This window comes from Periplaneta americana, chromosome 5 (assembly GCF_040183065.1).
Source record: "Periplaneta americana isolate PAMFEO1 chromosome 5, P.americana_PAMFEO1_priV1, whole genome shotgun sequence".
Classification (NCBI taxonomy): domain Eukaryota; kingdom Metazoa; phylum Arthropoda; class Insecta; order Blattodea; family Blattidae; genus Periplaneta; species Periplaneta americana.
The window spans coordinates 21,248,284-21,270,963 of NC_091121.1; the positions used below are offsets into that span (position 1 = coordinate 21,248,284).

Sequence of the window (22,680 nt, forward strand, 5' to 3'; positions counted from 1 at the left end):
CTCACTAGATAGATAGATAGATAGATAGATAGATAGATAGATAGATAGATAGATAGATAGATAGATAGATAGATAGATAGATAGATAGATAGATAGATAGATAGATAGATAGATAGATAGATAGATAGATAGATAGATAGATAGATAGATAGATAGATAGATAGATAGATAGATAGATAGATAGATAGATAGATAGATAGATAGATAGATAGATAGATAGATAGATAGATAGATAGATAGATAGATAGATAGATAGATAGATAGATAGATAGATAGATAGATAGATAGATAGATAAAGTAAATAACATAAATTTTAAGATACAGATTTTAAGTAAAAGATAGATCAAGAAATGGTTCATAACACTTAAAACCTTCATGACCCGGAAGGAGTTCATAGGCTTGGCCATGAACGCTGCTACTGCTACTGCTACTGCTGTTGTTGCAGGCGTTGCTGCTGATGATGATAGTTGTTATCGGAGACTTCACACCCTACACTACAGCAGAAACGGATTATTGATTTATAAGTCCCAATTTAACTGAACGCTGTCTGTAATAGGGGTAGCGTTTAATTTAATAACGCTTTAAGGTGCAGAGGTTAGTTCAGTTTCGAGAAATGACACATTTTACCTGAAGCCCTCTGCTAGGTACACGTTCTTTCACTTGCCGAAAATCTAGAACATGGAACCGACCTTTTTGTTTCTATACCAGAGAAAGGCATGCCAGGCACTTCATCTCCCTTTAAAATAAGATGTTAGTATGTAGGCTAACATGCCGTAACAAAAAATATATCACAAGAAACTATTGATTTAATATAAATCTATGTGAGAAAGAATTGCTATCTTGTGAGAGAGTTGTTGTAGAGAAGCCAAGAAAAGGCACCCAGAACCTTAAGTCTGCACAGGTCTATTTGTCAAGCTACTGGCTGAGAAGTTGAAATATTGTTCTTCCGAGATGCGATCGCTCAAGTCAACGATATCTCCTTTGTAGCTCGGAATCAGTTACACGGAGCAAGGAGGTTAGGCAGCCCTCATCACATATCAGTTTTATGGATTACATAGATTATTTAGGGCGGAATATTTTTACATTCTGTTACACTTTGTGTCTTCTTTACACGAAAGAGTCACAGTTAAATCACTCTGTGAGGAACTCCTTGCAATTCAGTGAAAGATTTATAGGCCTACTCTTCGCCCAACCGCCATGCAAGAAAGTTTCGAGCAGAAGCGGATCTAGTTAAAGTCTTGTGACTCAGATCGCTCTAGTGAGACACGGAAAACATTTTCCAGGGAGAAAAATTTGTGTACAATAATTAAATATAATTTACAAGTTTTTGTGAGTACTGTAACTAAAATTAGTAGGTTGCTCTTTAAGCGACTTGAATCACATATGAAATTGCTTTATACAGGGACATCATTTTATTTTTACTAACATTTATAATATTAACCTGGCTATACCTTTGGATCAACGATTAAGAACCGGAAACACCGTTTGCTACCTCCTTCCACGACCGGAGTTCGATGATACTGGCGTAATATACAAACAAATCACTTTACTAGGTATAGGAGGGAAGAAAAATATTTCATCCATTTACGTAAACTAGGAAATATCGCGATTTTGAGTTTGATAATTTTCATTAGGTTTTTGCTTAAACAAAATACAGTACTGTATTAACAATAAGTGTTTTTACTCACGAACTGAGCTATCCATTCGGACGTATTCATTATGCAGTATACATTATACTGGCTACAGCACATTAGCGTACAATTAGAGAATGAAGTTAAATTGAAAAATAATCATAATATGGATATTTAAACACATTTTGGAAAATGGTGGTCGTTCATTTCGATACAGGCTTCAGTTATTTTGTGCATATTATCGCACTATAGACTATAGTACGTAATTCCAATTACCAGGTCCGTACATCGTATCAGTAACTCATGTTGAAATAATTCTGTACCTACTCTATAAAAGAGACCTTATGTACTGTAAATTCAGTCTTCACTTCTGCGCGATCGGAAAAGATAAAATTACTCAGATATGCTATCTACTGTCCGTCAAGTGGTTACGTCGCAGCGTCGTAGAAAGGGAGGAAATCACGTGGCAGTTAATTACTGAACGAGGCCCCTTTTATTTAAGTTATTTTAAACAATTGTATGGGTAGAATATTACGTAAACGTCCAATTCCTAACAAAAATTAATGTTCCCGGAAAAGAGCTAAGACAGCCCAGCCACTAGCCTTTACAGAGAGGCGAATAGAAGCAGGTGGGCGAAACCAGGATGCGACGTAGGCAAATGGAAAATGATGCAATATTGAAAGCTCTTTCGTCACTGGAAAACGCGAACATATTTTTGGAACGTACTGTTTACTATGACCGTAAGGCTACTATAACTGTATATGCGGTCTTGGATCTGTGTGGAGGACGGTTGAACTTCGTCAGTAGTTAGGTGGGAGTGAAGTACATTCAAAAACTCAGGTACAATAAAAATTGAAGTAAAAATAAAATGATGTCCCTATATGAAACATTTCATAGCGTGGTTTGGGAAAGCCATTGATTTAATTCCCAAATGCTCAGCCAATTTAAGAGAGCAGTAGGGTAAAGGTGCCTAATTCCGTGATACCCCTAATACCGTGACAAAATTTCAATCGACTTCCATGGAGTTGTGGTCTCTGACTTTTAAGTTTTTGAAATACTTAATAGATGCCAGGAGATGTATCCTTTTCAATTCTATTGACTACCCGCCTTTTGAATAGAAGCAGTCGATTGCAGAAGCTTTTGTTCAGTGAAAGGTGGTTGACCAGTAAGTTTTCTTTCTCTTGCGACCACTTCTGAAGAAACATTTTATATTTGAGGTAAGAATTAATACAGCATTATAAAAATGATATATTACTGTAGATTATATTACAGTCAGCTGAATCAATGTGTGTGATTATTTAAAAATTGTGAGACAATAACAATGCTAAAGGAGCTTTCCCATTTTCGGATTTATTTTTATATTTCTCCTTCCTGGCTAACGCTAAATTGTGAAAAATTAATGTCTATGAAAGAAAATAGTTCGTGGAAATAATAATAGAAATGAGTTATACAAAACATCAATTATAATTATAATAAAATAATACGGCATACATTTAACTTAATTGCTGCTGTTGTTAAGAATATAAATAACGAGAAATAATTGTGTTATAATTCAATTTATTCAAATTTAATTTTGTATTGAATTTAAATTTCAGTTTACCTCGTTTATAATATACTAATATGTAATACACAAGTATTTTCTATGAAATTTGTCACTTAGGCTATTTTTCTATGTTGTAATTTCTTGCTTAATCCATATTAAAACAATATACCATGACTTTAAAGTGTTTTTTCCAAATACACGTTTGTTTTTTGAGCATTATTTAATGATCATTATTTTAGTATCACGGAATTAGGAAACCTCTATCACGGAATTTGAATCCCTGTCACGGATTTAGGAGCCACTGTATATCAATAAAGAATCATATATTATATATCAAACTTGTGAAACTGTTGACAATGAATGTTGTAAAAACTGTAGCTAAAGGTCCAAATAACATAATTTTGGTGTTATTTGAAAATTTTTAGTATAATTTTGGCATAAATATAGAGTTTATTAAATATGTCACGGAATTAGGCAACCTTACCCTATATTAAGATAACAAATGATTGAAATAATTTCAGTTTTTCCCTTTAAATGTACAGAAATTTGATCCGAACAAATGTAACTTTTCGTTCTGCAAAGCAATTTTACAATGTTACATTTGCTAGGATCAAATTTCTGTACATTTAAAGGAAAAAGCTAAAATTCTTTCAATCATTTATTATCATAACACACTGCTCAGCTAAATTTACTGAGCATATTGGGAATTGAATCAAAGACTATCCCTAAAATACGCTATGAAATGTTTTAGATAAAACAATTTTTATCTGAAGAAGGAAACAAAAAAACGAGCAAAATTGCTTCAAACTTTTTGTTTGAAATGTCTCAAAGAATAACTGAAATTAATGACATTACTCACGATTCACTTTGTGTGTCACGTAGATTAGCTTTACAAATATTTTGCGATGGAACTACTGTCTTTCATCTGAATGAGATTACGAAAAGAGAAATAATAGTAATATACGTTACAAGAGCGGTATGTTGACGTTTTCATGTTCGAGGAAAACATTGAAAAAGCGAAACGTAGTTGAGCTTTTTTTATTTCCGAGAACATGAAAACAAACATACCGCTCGTGTATCGTACATTATTTTGTGCGAAGATCGTTTATTACATACCTGAAAGACGAATTTCTAATTAGTTGCAATGAAATCTCCATGTTGGTTTCTGTTTAATGACGGCAACTTCGGAAAACCAAAATATCTTTCTTCAACATTGTTGCTATAAAATGTTTTCTGTGGTTACTATACTCCAGCAGGCCGTGATATACGTCTGTGTTCTTTTTTCCTCCAGTCTATAAATGCGAACTTAAAACAAACGGTAAGGTTATGTAATGATTTATTTTTCATTTTAATATTTTAACAATATCATTTATATAACATATTGCAGTAATAACATCGGCATCTGGAATCTTGTTGATTTTTTCACAGCTTCCTTAATGTTACTTGTATCAGGAATGCAATAAGTTTCGTGGAGTAGTAGACTTTACTTAATTTTTGCAAATATTTAAAAACAATAATTAACATTGCAATTTAGGTGAAATTGCAGTGGTAAGTTTCCAATTTATAATTATTACTATGTTAAACGTCTCTAAAAATAATATGTTAAAAGCCTAAAGCAGTAAAATGAATGTCGCGCTTAAGCGGTAAGAAGAGGGAAATTGTTATGTGTGTTACGTTGGGAATACTGAATGTGGTATTTCACACTTACCGCATATTGGTTCTGTGCGGAAAACAAGCAAATATGCACGATCTCGCACAAAAACAATTAGACAATTCAGGCAAAAAATTATGTCCTATAGCAAACACCATAACAATTTAACAATCTGATCCGTTGTTGAGCAAATGACGTTAGAATAGTGTGACGTAACTAATTGCCGTTGCTAAGCAAGTGACGTCTACTGTTGAAATTTCCGTAACGTTTTATTCATTTAGCACTCGAGTATAAATATTTCACTTAAAAAAAAAATAGGCCTATATTATGAGTGTGTTACTCATGCTGTAAATTTATTGATTAAACGCTCTACTAACTGATCTACGTTATATGTTGTATCCATTTCCCAAAGGGGTATATAAAATACAGAGAGAGTGGTTTGCATGTAGACATCCCTGGTCTCCTCTCATGTGATACAATACATGGGGCTGAACGAAGTTTCATATAGAGCGAGACAGGGAATATGACATCGAAAATATACATCTAAAAGACACATTTCAAACCATGGTGACTGATACATGGCAGAGATATTTTGGCGTCGTATCTCAGTAACGCGGAATTCGTTGAACTATGTCACAGCTCCGTTCGTTCGGCTTTTTTTTCTGCTGTCAGAAGAAATGTCAATACAAACACTGCCGCAATTTTTTTGTGGTCCTCTATGCATAAAAAGAGCAAAGATTTTACAAGTCCAGGCAGTTTTATGATCCTGTTTGCTTGGATTATATCCCTTGTGGGCTCATTTCCATATAAAATAAGTATACGAAAAAATTTGTGTTTATGAGAATTTGTGGATATATGCGTAACCAAATATACGCTAAATTGTTATTTTACATCGACATACAGTACATAATAATATCGCATGCAGCACAGACAGAATTTCTGTGTACAGGTGATGAAAATGCATGAAGCAGGATAATAACTCGTGACTATTTTAAATTATTAATTAAACATTAGTTATGCATTATTTATTGTACACCTTCCTCGGTATTCCATATATCACAATGGTTACTAGTATTGTAATGTAATGTATTTATTGTCTGAAAGATAGAATTTATAAAATAGTTATATTACCGGTTCTTCTGTATGGTTGTGAAACTTGTACTCTCACTCTGAGAGAGGAACATAGGTTAAGGGTGTTTGAGAATAAGGTGCTTAGGAAAATATTTGGGGCTAAGCGGGATTAAGTTACAGGAGAATGGAGAAAGTTACACAACACAGAACTGCACGCATTGTATTCTTCACCTGACATAATTAGGAACATTAAATCCAGACGTTTGAGATGGGCAGGGCATGTAGCACGTATGGGCGAATCCAGAAATGCATATAGACTGTTAGTTGGGAGACCGGAGGGAAAAAGACCTTTAGGAAGGCCGAGACGTAGATGGGAGGATAATATTAAAATGGATTTGAGGGAGGTGATAGAGACTGGATTAATCTTGCACTGGATAGGGACCAATGGCGGGGTTATGTGAGGGCGGCAATGAACCTTCGGGTTCCTTAAAAGCCATTTGTAAGTAAGTAAGTAAGTAAGTATGTATTTATTGTCATTAAGCTTCATACACGCAATAGACAGTATCAAACTCAAATACAGACAAACAAACTCACATACTACATAACAATATACTACATTTTTTAATCTTGATATTAAAAAGTTTGTCAGTATGGTATGCATTTATCACTAACCATTTAACAATATTGTTTTAAAACATATACAATTCAACGATGAAAGAGTAACGATGAAAGAGGGAACCGAAGAGTTAGAACTTAATCTGAGACGGTTCTGTCCGGCGCCGGGGTAGGTATCCGGTGTGGCTTAGTGGATAAAGCATCAGAACGTAGAGATGAAAACCCGGGTTCAAATCCCGGCGCCGGAGAGAATTTTTCTCCGTTCCATTACTCTTTCATCGTATGATGACGCAGCATATCTGCATGGAAATATCATATGTACTTCGATACATTAAAATAATATATATATATATATATATATATATATATATATATATATATATATATATATATATATATATATACAATTCAAGCTTTTAAGCTCATAATAATAAATTATGTTCTGAAAACAGTTCCTCACTAAATCCTTCAAGTAGATGAACAAGGTAGGTGATAAATGGCATCCTTGCCGTACTCCTATCCCTATTTCACCTTCTTCTGACTTTTCTTCTCTTATCCTGATTTCGACTCGTTGTTTCATATAAAGGTTACTGAACAGTCTCCTCTCTTTCCAATCCTCATCAATTTTCTTTAGGATCCCCATCAGTTTATTCCAATCCACTCTGTCAGACGCCTTTTCTAGGTACACAAATACTACAGGGACATCACTTTATTTTTACCAACATTTTTAACATTAACCTGGCTATACTCGGAAACACTGTTGCCCCCTTCCATTACAGGAGTTTGATGTTACTAGTACAATATGTAAACAAATCATTTTACTAGCTATAGGAGGAGAGAAAAGTAGTGTATCCATTTATGTTGTAGGGAAATACGATATTACGATTTTCAGTTTGATCACCACTTTTACGGAATTTATCAAAATACAGTAGAGTAGTAACATTTTTTTTTTCAAAAACTCAACTTTTCAGGCGGCTATGTTCGTTATGTAATGTCTACTTTATTTAGCATATTAATTATTGATGTTATCATACAATATAGAGAGTGCATTTAAATAGAGGGGGTCATAAGTAAAGGGCTGTGAGTGCACTTAAGTTACTTTTTTTAGAAAATGGGGTTTAAATATTTAAGCTTTCGTAAAATCGGTGAAATTTTTTATTTAAAATTTAATGTGTGATGCGATTAAAATATCCCTTTGCCACTAAAATTTTATATACTTTAGCTTACACTGGATGCACTTAACTCAGGTTATTATAAATGTCACTAGCATTCCTTTGCTTCTAGCCACCTCAATTCAAAAAAAGCTAATCTGAATTTTTAAACAAGTTGCTGAAAATAGTTGACGTTCATTACAATGCAGGCTTCAATTCAGTACGCATATTATTAAAAACATTTTGAAGCATTATTCTCTGAAATTGAATTTATCGTTTCTTGAATATAATTTTTTAGTACTATATTATTAATATAAGTTCTTTCTTCTATAGAAAACGCAACCATATTTCTGAAAAACACTATACACTGCAGTGTTTACTTCACTGCTTGAAGACTTCGAGTGCAACAGCGGCCGTAAGTTTGTGTGTCTGACGGGAACAAGGACATTAGTGAAGGGGTGAGAGTGAAGTACATTCAGAAATGCAGGTACAATAGAATGCAAGTAAAAATAAAATGATGTCTCTGTACATACACTTCTTTATTCTTCTCTAGGTATCTTTCACTGATTGTTCGTAGCAGTCCAATTGCATCTATCGTACCTTTCCCCTACCTGAAGCCAAACTGTTCTTCTTCCAACTGTTCTTCCATCTTAGAATATAAACGTCGATTCAGTATTCGCAGAAGAATCTTCGCCGAGTGCGATATCAGGCTGATAGTCCTGAATTCCTTACATTTCTTTGCATTATTTTTCTTCGGTATTGGAAGCAACATTGTTTCCGATGTTAAATTATTCAATTCAATTCAATTTATTTGTCCATTAGACATACAGTTTTAGGCTTCGTCAGAATACATTGAAAAAACATACAAATACATTTAAAAAACACTAATAATAGAAACAGTAAAATTTAAGTAATACAATGAAAACATGAAATTATTTGAAACTTTTAAATTGAAAAAAAAAAAAAACTAACTAAATTGCACCTATATCGTGAAGGAGAACATCGAAAATGACTAATATAATAGGCCTATAAGAAGTACGGAATTAATCTAATCATAGTAAATAACATTAATTAATAAGATCATGATGCATCCCATTTTTAAAGTGTCGTTTATTTTACTGTGCCGATCTTTCAAAAGTTGGTAGACCTAATGCTGATGTTTATTTTGAAGTCTCATAGATATAACACTTCTCTGTCATTAAGCGAGCTCCAATGATTTTAATAAATTTTAATAATTAATGCTAATTAACATTTCAATGCAATGTTATACTACACATAGACACGTAACTTTTAATATATAATTGATGGTATGATGGCAATAAGCCACATTAGAATTCGCTGTTGTATAATACACATTTTCACAAGCACAATCATGTTATGCCCCAGGAGAGCGAAAACGTTTGCACATATAAATCAATTTAGAACAAATGACTTATTTTTAATATTTACTGTATGGTAAGTCATAAAGACAGACATTTTAAAATTAGATACAAATACATATATGATATTTTCCTCCAATATGATACCAACTGTTTGACGTAGGTTTCCGTAGTAACACTCGTGTTCGCATGCTATTGTTTCCCGAGAAATTTGTTGTTTCTTCTCATTGACATAATTTCAAATTTGTTACTTCATATAGATGGGCATCTTTATTATAAATGAATAATATACTGTCATGCCGTCACTGTTGTCAGTCAGCGATTTGAAGCGAGTTTCAGCTTTTATGTCAGAGAAGTTGCCTATTAATCAAGGCGTTCAGTCTGAACTTGAGAACGTGTACGGTATAACTTGAACGTCGTAGCAACAGATGGCGGTCTGTACTGTCTGTGTGCTACCATAACCTCTTTCGAACTGTGGTTTGCGCGGGAAAGTCGTACGCAGGGTATTTGTTATCATCGGTTGCGTACGGCAACATTCCACAATACAAATCAAATGCTCCGTCGAAGTTAATGTCAACAAATAAGTAATCGTCTTAACCCTTTCCCCATATCCCGACAGTAAGAAAAAACCCACCTCAGTACATGTTTCCAAACAGTTCACATTCCTGCCACTACAGGTGTTACTGTACATATCGGTAAGTACTCTTCAGAATGAACGCTGTACTTGCTAGGCAACTTCTCAGACGCATAGGTAATACACCTCTGCGGAAGTGTAGGAAGATTGAATTCTCTAGGCTCATCGACTAGCCACATGACGGCATACAGCGAGCCATGACACACTTTGAACTGAACACCCAGTATAGAAGGAAGACAATGTCATGGAATAGCCATAACAAAAGCGGATGGCGAAAATGTTATCGTACTAAAAGGACTACAACATCATCTAAGATGTCTTGTCTACTAAAATACGTAGCTTTTTATTCATATACCAAGGACAATGATATATTAACATACTTAAAATTATGGGTCACAACTTTTCTATCTATGTCTTAATTATTTAGTAGTTGGGACATTAATAAACTGGGAAAAGTACCCGTCTCAAAATATGTTATTGGGAAAATTTTACTTTGGGAAAATTGTCATTGTGATTTTTTTTTCCTTGGGGAAAAAAGGATTGGGAAAAGTACAAGCCAAAGTTTAATTACGTATAAAATAAAATGTTTGCCGAAGCAGAAAGTTTACGACCCAGTCCACAAAGTAACGTTGGTTTCTTTTAAATGTGGCAATTTTCCCTCCATATTTTCAAACAGCATAAACTATTCTAAAAAGTAATCTCGGTTCCTACTTTGACGTCATCATCGCTATAGGCTGGTTGTACTTCTCTCCGAAGTGCTTCATCTTCGTCTCTTGTAGTTTTAAGCCTCCCACTGTCTCCGACCACACAGATCAGATAATCCGACGGGAGATGTTGAAGGATGGAAGCCAAGAAGAAGGAAGATGATGTTGGTGATGAAAGGCTTGGAAGAGAATTATAACAAAGATAGTAGAGGGGGGGAGAATCCGACCTCTCTCGTGCTATAGTTGCTAGAACTTGAAGATAATATGCATAATGTGATGCTCTGTTAGCTCGCTTATTAAATTTAACCTCAGGTAAGACGTATTGGGGTGAAGCAGTCCAAACATTTTGTCTTAACGCATAAAACTTTCTCATTTCGGGATCGCAGAAGGAAATTCGTTTCTTGAGCTACAAGGATTCTGGTAAGTGAATGTGAAGCATAAATTCAAAGTGATAAGACTGTTTCTTTATTTCCGAAAATTCTGTAGAAAGATAGCTCCAGAAAATATAAACAAATCAAATTCTTTATTTGAATGAAATGAAACGAAAATAAGTGAAAACAATACTGTAATTTGTTGAGTTTAAGAGTTTGACTGTGTTCAACATGTTGCTACGAGTAGATTCTGCATGTTTTGCATTGCGTTATAGATTTCAAGTTTCAAAGCTACCTGCCGGTTCCACTATCAGACAAGGCAAACAATGAGGAACCTATCTATTGTATCCGTTACCAACATCACTTCTGAACGACATCTCTTGGTAGCGGGCCCAATATAAAAGTTTCCCTTTTCGTCGCATTCCTTTATTAAGCCGAAACATGGTTGCGGTAAGTTTGGTGGTTTAGCGTCTATGGCTTAGAGAGAAAAATTAAAAAGTAACAGTAATATAAAATATATATCAATAAATTTTTACAGTTATAGCTGACGCCAGGGTTTTTGGCGCGTGTCCTTGAGTACAATGCACAGTCTGCAAGCATTTGTTGATGTGTAGCTGAAAATGGTACCACCTCCTATACACGTCACGTCAGCAATCTGCCAACCACAGCTCTCAGTCTTGCTGCCCAGACTGCGGCAAAAGTAAGATACTCGCACTTAACTTTCCTGCGGTGTGTCCTTGAGTACAGCGTCCAGTCAGTGAGTTTCTGTTGACACTGGAGCTGAGAACTGTACCTCCTCCTAAATACGAGTCACATCAACAATCTACCAATCACAAGTGCCAGCTTTATCGCCTATAAATTGCTACAAAAGTTAGACGCTTGCACATAAGTTTCCCATTACTTATTTCACATGCCAAAATCGGTGGCGCGCCCTATAAAAATCATTCTGAATAATGTATAGTGGACTCTCCTAAGTTCGACTGAACATAATTGAAATTTCAGTCCAATAAGGGTAGTGGGTGTGGCAGGTGAAATGAATACAAATTCTTATTGGTTATGCATCAACGAATACAGTACTGTACTTGCATTTCCTGCCCGCCCCGAGACTTGTGTATGCGCTTCTAGTACCACAGTGGGTTTCGACAGTTCCGTCTCACAAACGGCACAATTCTCAAATAGAAAAATGAGAGTTCATGAATTAAAAATCCGTGATTAAATATGGATGTCCTAATCAACAAAATATTCTGTTTTCTTTTAACAAAAGTATCACTACAAGACACAGAACCAATTCCCATTCAAATGGCAAACCCATTTAGTCTATTAGTGTCCGTATAGGGGCGTGTATAATTCTCCTACGTAAGCAGTCGAACTATAGAATGTCGAACTTCAGAGCTTCCACTGTATTTTGACTTCAAAATTTAGCAGATATGTGAAAATTAACGATTAATTTTCTTTCTTTTTTACTGAAACTTGAACTAAGCTGCACTATTTCGCAACACTTGAGAAATAATAATAATAATGATAATAATAATAATAATAATAATAATAATAATAAACATATTTTACAAATATATAAATTCAAACAAATTATAATTAGCTCACACACGAAAAAGCCAAAGCTTGTGATCGAGAGTGTTTCTTTTTTTGGAAAAGCGAAAGTAAAAAATATATATTGTGATAATAAAAATACAAGCAAAGTAAAATAAAATACCGGTAAGATTAGTATAGACTAATATGAAAATGAAGGCAATATTCTTAAGAGTTCACTGCTGTTAGAGAAAAGTTGGGAAAAATAATTTATACGCTTACATTATAATTTTAAAATTGAGGCTGTGACTAGAAAAAGACACAACGGTTTAAGCGCCATTTTCCTTGTCCATAGGTTAAAATTATCCGCCATATCTTTGTCTATAATCCCTGGAATTTCTGTTTCAATCTATCAAGTGTAGAGATCAGGTCATCAGTTTGAACGAATCGCTACACAGTTCGTTTTAAAATTCCTTTGGCTGAAAGAAAACTTACATTTGTTCGGATCAAATTTGTCTACATTTAAAGGAAAAAACTAAAATTCTTTTAATCATTTATTATCATAATACACGGATCTCTTAATAAAAAAATAAATTGTTAACTGCTTCCCATTGGAGGTAGCCCAGAAGGACTCAGTATACTCTCCTACATGAATTTTAAAATATTAAATGTTTACATAAATTTGTTGACAGAAAATTAAAATAAACATATATGAATTATAAAGTGAAGAAAGAGAAATTAATTAGAGTGAATATGATGACTCAGAATTTGGCAAGAGCGTTTCAAAACTGAAGTTATGATGCCAGTAGTAAGTGTCAGTGGTAGTTCAAAAGTCTTCCTGAAGCTTTCGAAGAACTTGGGAATCACACCACGAGCTCCAATAAGAAGACCAATCACCTCAATGTCTTCAAGCTGGTATTTTGCTTTAAAGTAATCAACTGTTGGCAGGTAAATGTTGATCTTTTCTTTATTCACATCCTCCGGCTGGCTACTCCCCGTTTCAATCCTTATGGTAGGATCAATTATATATCCTTTCTTGGTAGTCTGGGAATACGCTATGATGTCAATACGTCTAGAGGAGCCATTGGTAGCAAGGCAAAAAACTTCCTCTTCTACTGTCCAAGACTTTTTTTTTTCAAAGCAGTTGTAATTAAGGATCGAACATGATGATGTCTGGCATATCGGAGGAGTAAACCTCTGTTATACTGACCTTGGACGTGGGCAAGGGTTTCAGTCTCTGGGCATCCGGGATCCGTCCAAAGAGCGACCAGGTACTCCTCTAACTGCTGCTAAATTGGGGTTCATTTTAAGGCAGGTTACTGGACATATTGGGAATTAAATCAATGGCTTTTCCAAAACACGCTATAAAATGTTTAATATAAAACAATTTTAATATGGAAAAGGAAGTGACAACGAGCAAAACTGTAATAATTTTTTTGTTTGAAATATCTCGAAGAATAACCTCCTGAAATGAGTGATATTACTTACGGTTGACTCTGTATATAATTTATAATCATGACTATAAATTTCAGAAGTACATTTAAGTGCAAATACCATCAAAGTATGTAATTTTATTACTGGTTATACTTTTGATTTTTGCATTTATTTCATCTACCGCTAATTAAAAGCATCAAAATTTATCTCGACGCCTTCTTCAACACAAAAGGTTTGGTATAGTCCAATGGAATTTCTTCTTACTTTACATTCATGCTTGTTTCGTTTTTCCTTTTGGAATCTTACAATGCAAGTGAGTAATGGCGAAGTTTTTTGTGCTTCACATGAATATGAGTCTAGAAAAAGTATAAAAGAACGAGAACAGAGCCCTAATTCTCAGTTTTGAGTGGCCCAACGCTTGTAAACTCCAGGATATCTGCTCAAGGGTGCTTCAATTTCTTGCGTTTACATCACAAGTGCGGATGTTAAATTTTTCCTTCTGCCTTTTATGGTTGTACGGAAATTGGCTTAAAGCAGCAGGTTAAACTAGAGGATTACAGTGAAATATTGTGATCAAAGGTTGGCGACACTGTCGGTATACAGCAAGCTTTAGAGCTTCATTGCGTTAGTCCAATGCGTCCACATCGCGGTAGTTTTTCAGCTTATCAATGATTTACTGAGCACGAAATCATTCAAAGTGTTACGTAATGCACAAATTCCAACTAAAATTGTTTTTCTGTTCTAATAAACTATGTTTCATCAGTCGAAAAAAACCAATCTCATTAGTTCCTATCTCTGAATTGTTAATTTTGTATTTATGGTCGTAATTTTCGGATCTGTACTTAAAATCAGACAGTCAGATAAAATGTTAGTTCACAAATATCGCTCTTACTTCATTTCTCACTCTTACGTTTATTAAAGAGAATTAAAACAACCAAAGTAGGTAACTGTATACCTCATATTAAGCAAACATACATAATATTTTCAAAATTTATCTCCTCTTACAAAATTTAAGTTTTATGCATGCATCTTTTCTCTACAACATTTCTGATATGCTTATTATTATTATTATTATTATTATTATTATTAAATATCCGCGGAAAAGAATCCTAATTCACCATGCGGTATGCTAGAGTTTTAGTTTTAGTTATACGGTATAAGTTCCCTGAGCCAAATAACGCCATGTATACCTTCAACGCCACCCTATTAAAATCTGTTAACGACACAAGTTTTCGGTAGTGCACTACTGTAGTCTGCATTCGCTTCCAATCTAATGATGAAATGAGTTACTAGCTGTCCGCTGACATGACATCATTTTCCTGTTGTGTGTTAATAGTGAATGGCTGTTCTTATATCGAGGTAAGAGGCAATATTTTATTTTGTGTGTTGAGCAAATAATAACGATATTAAACTATATATTTTCGTGATCCTTAAACATTCTTCTATGTATAGAAAGTATTTGCTATCTATAAAATTTGAAAATGTTAGAGAAACAAGCATGTCATGTTATCAAGTACTCAGTAGCGCTTTAACGCCATGTGGCGTTAAAGATCTACAGACACAATTTTAGGTTATGTTAGTACTAAGGCTGACAGTACAGCATCAGTGTGAAAACATCAGGAAAATCATTAAGCTTTCAACTTACAAATGTTCAGAATGTGCAGTGTTGATATTGGTTCAAACGCTTATCGAAATCTTAATTCTTTTTATTTTACATAGGCTAATTTTTTTGTTGTACTTATTGGAAAACATTCATATTAAACTAAGGAAATGCTTTTGTGTTTAATAACTTTCTACTTTGTCACATTGTCTCTTTTTTTTAAGTAAGGAGTCACTGGAAAACATATTTTCCTAATCCATCTGGTGTTTCAGTTTCAGATCAAGAATCTTTCATTAGTATTGAGTGATTTTGTATCTTTTATTAACAGAAACTCAAATTTAGTCGCTTAGTTCAATTTGTGTTGCTTAGGAAAAATAATTCATTAACAATTATAAGTGTATAGGTTACTAGAAAATAGGTGGCGTTAATTGGACAACCTGTTCCTAATAACCCCAGTTTACAAAGTTTTCCTATTTGAGTTCTAATTCTTGTTCGGTATATAATATATCCATTTTCATTGTGCTATTTTGTAAAGATAAGATTACAGTTTCTATTTCATAATTTTCATGTTTGTACATAACTTATTTCCAGAGCAAAAGTGACTGAATTGTTAAGGTGGCGTTATTTGGTACGCGTACCTTACTACTTATCTATACTACTTATTTTTACACAGATAATGGTGAAATATGTATCTACAGTCTTTTAAAGATAAAGTTTAGCAAGTCTATAAATTGTCTGTAGCAACAAGTTTTTTGATTACTTCACATAGTGGAGTCCTGTATTCGGTGTCGCAGTTCAGAAGATGTGTCTTTATTTGAAATCTATTTGCTTCAATAATAGGACAGTCAAACAGAAGCTGTTTCACACTGTGAAGGTCTTCGCGGCAGGAGCATGTAGAGTCGATGTCTACTGGAATGTTGAATCTGTCAAAGTAAGTGCCAAATTTCCCATGTCCAGAAAGAAACTGCGTTGTTACGAAAGTAGGTTTGAAGTGATGGCTTTTGAGTCGGTCGTGGATTGTTGGGAAGTATAGCTGATGCCAGGGTTTTTGGCGCGTGTCCTTGAGTACAATGCACAGTCTGCGAGCATCTATTGATGTGTAGCTGAAAATGGTACCGCCTCCTATACACGTCACTTCAGCAATCTGCCAACCACAGCTGTCAGTCTTGCCCAGACTGCAGCAACTTAACTTTCCTGCGGTGTGTCCTTGAGTACAGTGTCCAGTCAGTGAGTTTCTGTTGCCACTGGAGCTGAGAACTGTACCTCCTCCTAAATACGAGTCACATCAACAATCTGCCAATCACAAGTGCCAGCTTTATCGCCTATAAATTGCTACAAAAGTTAGACACTCGCACTTAGATTTCCCATTACTTATTTCACATGCCAAAATCGGTGGCGCGCCCTATAGGTGTCTCTTGTTAGTGATCCGGTTGTGCATGTCGTCCAACTAGTATTCCAGTTTTGATGAGTCTGTTGTCGTATTTGTTTCTTATGATACTGGTTGTAAAGTGTATGTCGGAGTTTCGTTGCTGGATGCTGCAGCTTTCACTAGCTCATCAGCTTTTTCATTTCCTCTTACACCATTGTGTCCACGGACCCAAGTGAGGCATATGTGCTGTGTGTACTTTTCAAGTAATTCCCTTGTCTCTATCGCTAATGGGTGGCGGTTGTACTTGTCAGCGATTCATTGAAGGGCAGCTTAGGAGTCACTAAATAAGCGCGCTGTGTTTTCGTTCTTAATGCACCATTTCATAGCTTCATTAATTGCTAGAAGTTCTGCCTGAAAAAACTGTGCAATAAGGAGACAGTTTTATCTTGGTGCAAAATATTTCATTATCACTATGGTAGGCAACAAATGCGCAGCCTGATATGCTTAGAAAAGACTTAATAAGTAACCAAAATTTTAAATTTACGTCTATAAATAGAGAGAAAAATATGTATGCAACTTCAAAATTAAAACTTCTGATGTCCACTAAATATGTTTTATGTTTTAATTTCGAAACTATTTAGTTAAAATGTTACCGTATCTTGTTAACCACAGTATGTGAATGTTCCCAGCACCTAAATTGTAAGAACCTTTACATTTTGAACATAACAAAATGTGCTGAAAAACAAAGTGTCAGAAAACAGCTTGTAAATTTCCTAAGAAATTCAAATTCAAGAGTGCAGCCATTTAAATATGATATAGTTTTCATATTTCCAAGGCCGCAGAGCACTGAATCTGTCTCAATATATTGTGACAGCTGCAACGGGGTTTGAACACGCGTCCGACGAAACGCTGGTACGGGGAGCAACTGCATGCTGAACGGCAGAGGGGGTGTATTACGTCAACGCGACGAGGGGAGGGTGCGCGCGCAACTGCTGCGTGCGGAGTGAAGGGGGGACGGACCCTCCCGACTCTTGCAGAAGTCCGTCGAAGTGGAGATATCCAGATAATTCGAGGGAGCTATCTCTGCACACCCGTAGAAATTTCTCGCAACTATGATCTTGCTATAAAAGAAGAAACGCGAGCGAACTTGAGCAGTTTTCAGTTTATTCAGCCATTCAGTGAGTAAGCCAGAGCAAGCAAGCCAGTCTTGTGTACCGGAGTTCGACTCGAGTGTGCGTCCGCAACTGTGTCAGCATCCGAAGGCCTGAGTTCGAGTGCAGTGGACCGCAGTTGGAGGGACCTGAGTTCGAGTGCAGTGGACCGCAGTTGGAGGGACCTGAGTTCGAGTACAGTGGACTGTCTCTGAAGGTCTGTGGTTCGAGATACTGTGAACACGAGTGACTGAGCTAGAAGAACTGTGAACTGAGAACTGGCAGTTCTGATTTGTAAATAGTGCTTTGTAAATATTAGTTAAGATTAACAGTTCATTGTTGTTCGTAATAGTCCAAGTAAATTGTCATTGTCGTTTGTGGAGTGCAATAACGAACGCTGTGTTGCTGTGCGGAGAGCAAATCCCATTGTTGACGAGAGTGAAGTTAAATTGTAGAGAGTGAATAGTTATTGTTGAGATAATAAAGTTACATTGTTGTTTATTTTAAAAACGTTACAATATAAATAAAAGATCGTTGATTCATTTTTTCGCATAAAAAACGAAAATGATTTTTTTTTATTGAAAATGACCAAAATTTCACACGGCGTTCAAATCAGTAAGTATAGAGAGATGGTATTTGGCGAGACCAGCCCGAGGATTCACCACGTGATTACTTGACATTCGCCTTACAGTTTAAGAAAGTCTCTAAAAAATCTCAAGCTGGTAATCAGACTCAGAGGCTAACGAAAACGCCCGAGCGCAGCTCCGCATCAGCAGACAAATACTCGTACAGACTGAACTACACTGAAAATCCCTTAACCTTTCCATGTAGGCATCACCGTGATCCCTCAACCCGATCCTACGAGGTACCAAGAGCCAAAGAGAGAGTCCACAGTACACAACACTACCACTAGCAACTAATGACCGTATACTACTGAGTCCAATTTCGGTGGCGGCCTACAGCTGGCTCTACATCGGTCGCAATCCCGAAATGGGAGAAAGGAATGGAGATGTTAATGGATGAGAGGACGTTTAGATGATGTGGAGAGTGCTGATGGAATGATGGAAATGGAAATATCATTATAAAAACCCTCTGCAACGTCTGCTTTGCCCACCACAGATTCCATCACGACCTAGACGGAGATAGAACCCGGGGCGTCTGGATAGAAGACTAGAGCCACAGACGGTTCTTGCATGCTCAATGACGTTATTTTCATTTTTAAGTTTTCTATTCTTTCAGAAAGAAAAAGTGGCCTTTCCGAAATGTTACTTGTTTTCAAATAGATAATTATTTTTCCTCCAAGGAATTTAACCCTTCAGTGCTCGTACCATAATTTTCTGACACCAGTATTCGCGTCGATTACATTTGCAATCCGTCTCTTTTTAATTCATAAACAATTTGTTGCACGTATGAATATGTAATTTTAAAACGTAATATAATAGTAATATTACTTTACTGTTTATATTAAACTGTTTGTGATATACTGTAAGTGTAACTCTGAACTTCAATATTTAAATAAGTAATGTCAATAAAATATAATGAGTGATATTATAATGCAAACCATGTAATTAAAAAATCTATTGCAAATCAAGATTTCAGGTATAACTCCCTGTAAAGTTGATTTGAATAATTTCGAGGGAAAAATTGTCGATACCCGGCTCCGGAACAATTTTCCCCTCGAAATTATTCAAATCAACTTTACAGGGAGTTATACCTGAAATCTTGATTTGCATAATACACGTCACTGTTCGTTAACAGAAAACCACAATTTAAGTCACACGGAGTTAGTGTGCACTCGAAGTTGGTTGCTTGACGGTTGTCAGCCCACTTTGAGGTCTGTGGATAGAGGGAAAAATTGGATCGGTGTCGGTTAGAGTTCCCGGGTAGCTCAGTGGTAGAGCGTTGGTACATTAAACCAAAGGTCCCGGGTTCGATACCCGGCTCCGGAACAATTTTTCCCTTGAAATTATTCAAAAAATCTATTGTTATTATATAGGCTTGATTGTTAGTTATTATAAATTAAACCCTACAGATATAATTTTCTATTCCTAAAATTTAAGTCACTATTGAGTTCAAGTTCATACCTGTTTCATGTGAGAAGAAGTCGTTATTCTGTATTATCAAATACTGTATATCCACGTAATCATTTATATTGCAGGATAAAATAACCACTGCAACAATAGAAAATAAGTGTAAATTGTCTTATGAATGGATCATACGAATATATCACACTACATATAAGGAAATCGAAAACATGCGTTTGTATTTTCATTTGTTAAAAATACTGGCGTCAGCAGTCGCGCGGATTACAAAAGTAATCCACTTTAAAAACATACAGTACCGATCAAAAGTTTTCGATCACCTATCACAACTATGGGTTTGTGTTTGAAACAGGGATTTCGTTTTGAATATTCTGCCATATCATAATGCTAGAGACAGAAAATATTTATTTTGTTGGTCTATTTAGTTTTTCCGATGTGTTTGTACATTGAAATAAAGTGTAGGCTATAGTTGTTTTGATAGCTGATCCAAAACTTTTGATCTGTAGTGATATATATATATATATATATATATATATATATATATATATATAAATTATTATTCTGAATTTTATTCAGCTTCCTCCAAGTGAAGGCTGCCAAGAAAATAAAGCTTACCAAAAAATTGTTGTTTTTTTGAGTAAATGGTAGGTACACAATTGTAATGAAAAAAAAATGGAGAAGGAAAAGAAAAAGAAATAACACAATTATAAATAATTGAAGACGACTAAACAAAAGATCATTAATTCCAGATGAAACATAAAATTTCCTAGTATGGTATCTATTTGCTATCAAGTGATCACAGTCGTCTATTTAGCACTAGTTGCAAGACCCAACTTAAGTGAGCAGATCGCCATAGGAAAAGATCAATCTATTTACATCTAAATACTTCAGACATCAGAACTAAACAGTAACAGAAAGATACTGAAAATTTCACGCTGTCAACTTTGAAAGCGGAAATGTGATGACGTAATTATACAGCGGTGGTTTGCAAATGTACGCCACGGAAGTACTGGAGGGTTAAATAACCAAAACTGCATCACAATTTTCATCATATGAAATCTCTATAGAACGATCAGACTTCCTTTCTCGTCTTACTGCAGTTGTATGGCAGATGTGTATATAGAGCTTCAAAGACTAAACTCATCTCATCGTAATATCTCGTCTGAACACTTGCCGAGTTTACTTCAACAAATTGGAAGTTGCGCTAGAATGAGAGAAATTCCCATGCCTTGATCTTGAATTCTGGCTATAATTAACGTGTTAAACCTCTAAGATTCGAGGGAGTAGGTCACACATAAACTATCGGCAAACACTGACCAGACTACCCACAAGGGCAATACTCGTCCAAAGAGAATACTTCTCGCAATAGCTATCAGCCGCTACCTTTGGTGTGCAAATACTATATTCTCATAACGTAGTGCCACAGACGCTTTTCAGCAGGCGGTTTTCCATTATATACGCTGATGCGGTGACCTTATCATCAACGGCAAGAACCGAGGTTCAAAGGCTAAGCATAAAACAGGGTATTGTTCATCTTCGTCTGGCGCAGAAACTGTGAAAGAACATCTCCCTGAAGACTTAGCCGCTTTCTCAGCAGAAATTCGTCATATAGACTACTGCTAGGTTAATTATACAAGTTAACACAATCTTAGGAAATATTCGCGGAGCCAATTTTCATACAAGTGTTAGAGTTAAATGCGTCTAGGTGGTACTGATGGCTAGGGACCATACTTTGACCCAAGAGACGATTGCAACTGGAGCTTTTAAGTATATTGAGTATCGTACAGTCAGTGAACATAAATTTGTGCAATTGATAAAGTCAAGTAATACATATAAAATAAACAGAGACATAAAAAAATAAAATTGTATCAGAAACACTCAACAACATTAACATTAAAAAACTCATTAATATCATAAAAGAGTTTGTTGATCAACCAGCCAGAGACAAGTCTGTTAAAAGACTTCCTTTCCGGAATGAAAACTTGTGTCGGAAATTTATTTGCAATTTTTAAAAACATAACAGAATAATTATTCATTGTTTTGGTTAGCCTGTACTTAGGTATATCAAAAAGGTCACGGTTTCTGGTGTTGCATAGGTGAACATCATTCCTATGTGTCAACATTTGTGAATTATCTTAGACAAAATTTAGGGCTTGATAAATATACAGTGATGTTACAGTCACTATTTTTTCATTCACAAATAACGGTCTGCAGTGTGCCTTCATTGATGAATTTGTTATTATTCCAATAGCTTTTATTCTTTTTGTAACATAAGAACCTTATTAATATGAGTACTATTACCCCCATAAAAGTAGTCCGTAAGAAAGTATACTATGAATAATATACTTTGTGTTTTCGGGATTTACTTCCAAATCTATCGCTCTACTTGGTTCAAGTAAAATTTCCGTGTTTTTCCTAATAGTTCGTGGATTTTCTCCCAACATATTCACGTCATCCACATAGACAAGAAGCTGATGTAACCCGTTCAATTCCAAACCCTTTTTGTTATTCTGGACTTTCCTAATGGCATATTCTAGAGCGAAGTTAAAAAGTAAAGGTGATAGTGCATCTCCTTACTTTAGCCCGCAGTGGTTTATTTTATTGGGGTAATTTAGGTTATTTATTTGGTAGTGATCTAATTTCCTTTGGTTTAATTTTATTAAGTTTATGAATTTGTGTATTAATGATTATGGCGAGAGAATCTATTTTTCCTTATAACATGCGACAGAAACTGACCTATACGGATTCTGTTATACATTTCACTGAGACACATTTTAATTAATCGAACTAGTTTCTTGGGAATACCA

General features: G+C 35.2%; 1 non-coding gene across 1 annotated transcript; it reads left to right on the forward strand.

Moving 5' to 3' along the window:
• Positions 1–19,708: 19,708 nt before the first annotated feature.
• On the forward strand, positions 19,709–19,780 carry TRNAN-AUU (transfer RNA asparagine (anticodon AUU)). Its single transcript has one exon. It is a non-coding gene; the product is annotated as a tRNA-Asn (tRNA).
• The last annotated feature ends 2,900 nt before the right edge of the window (positions 19,781–22,680 follow it).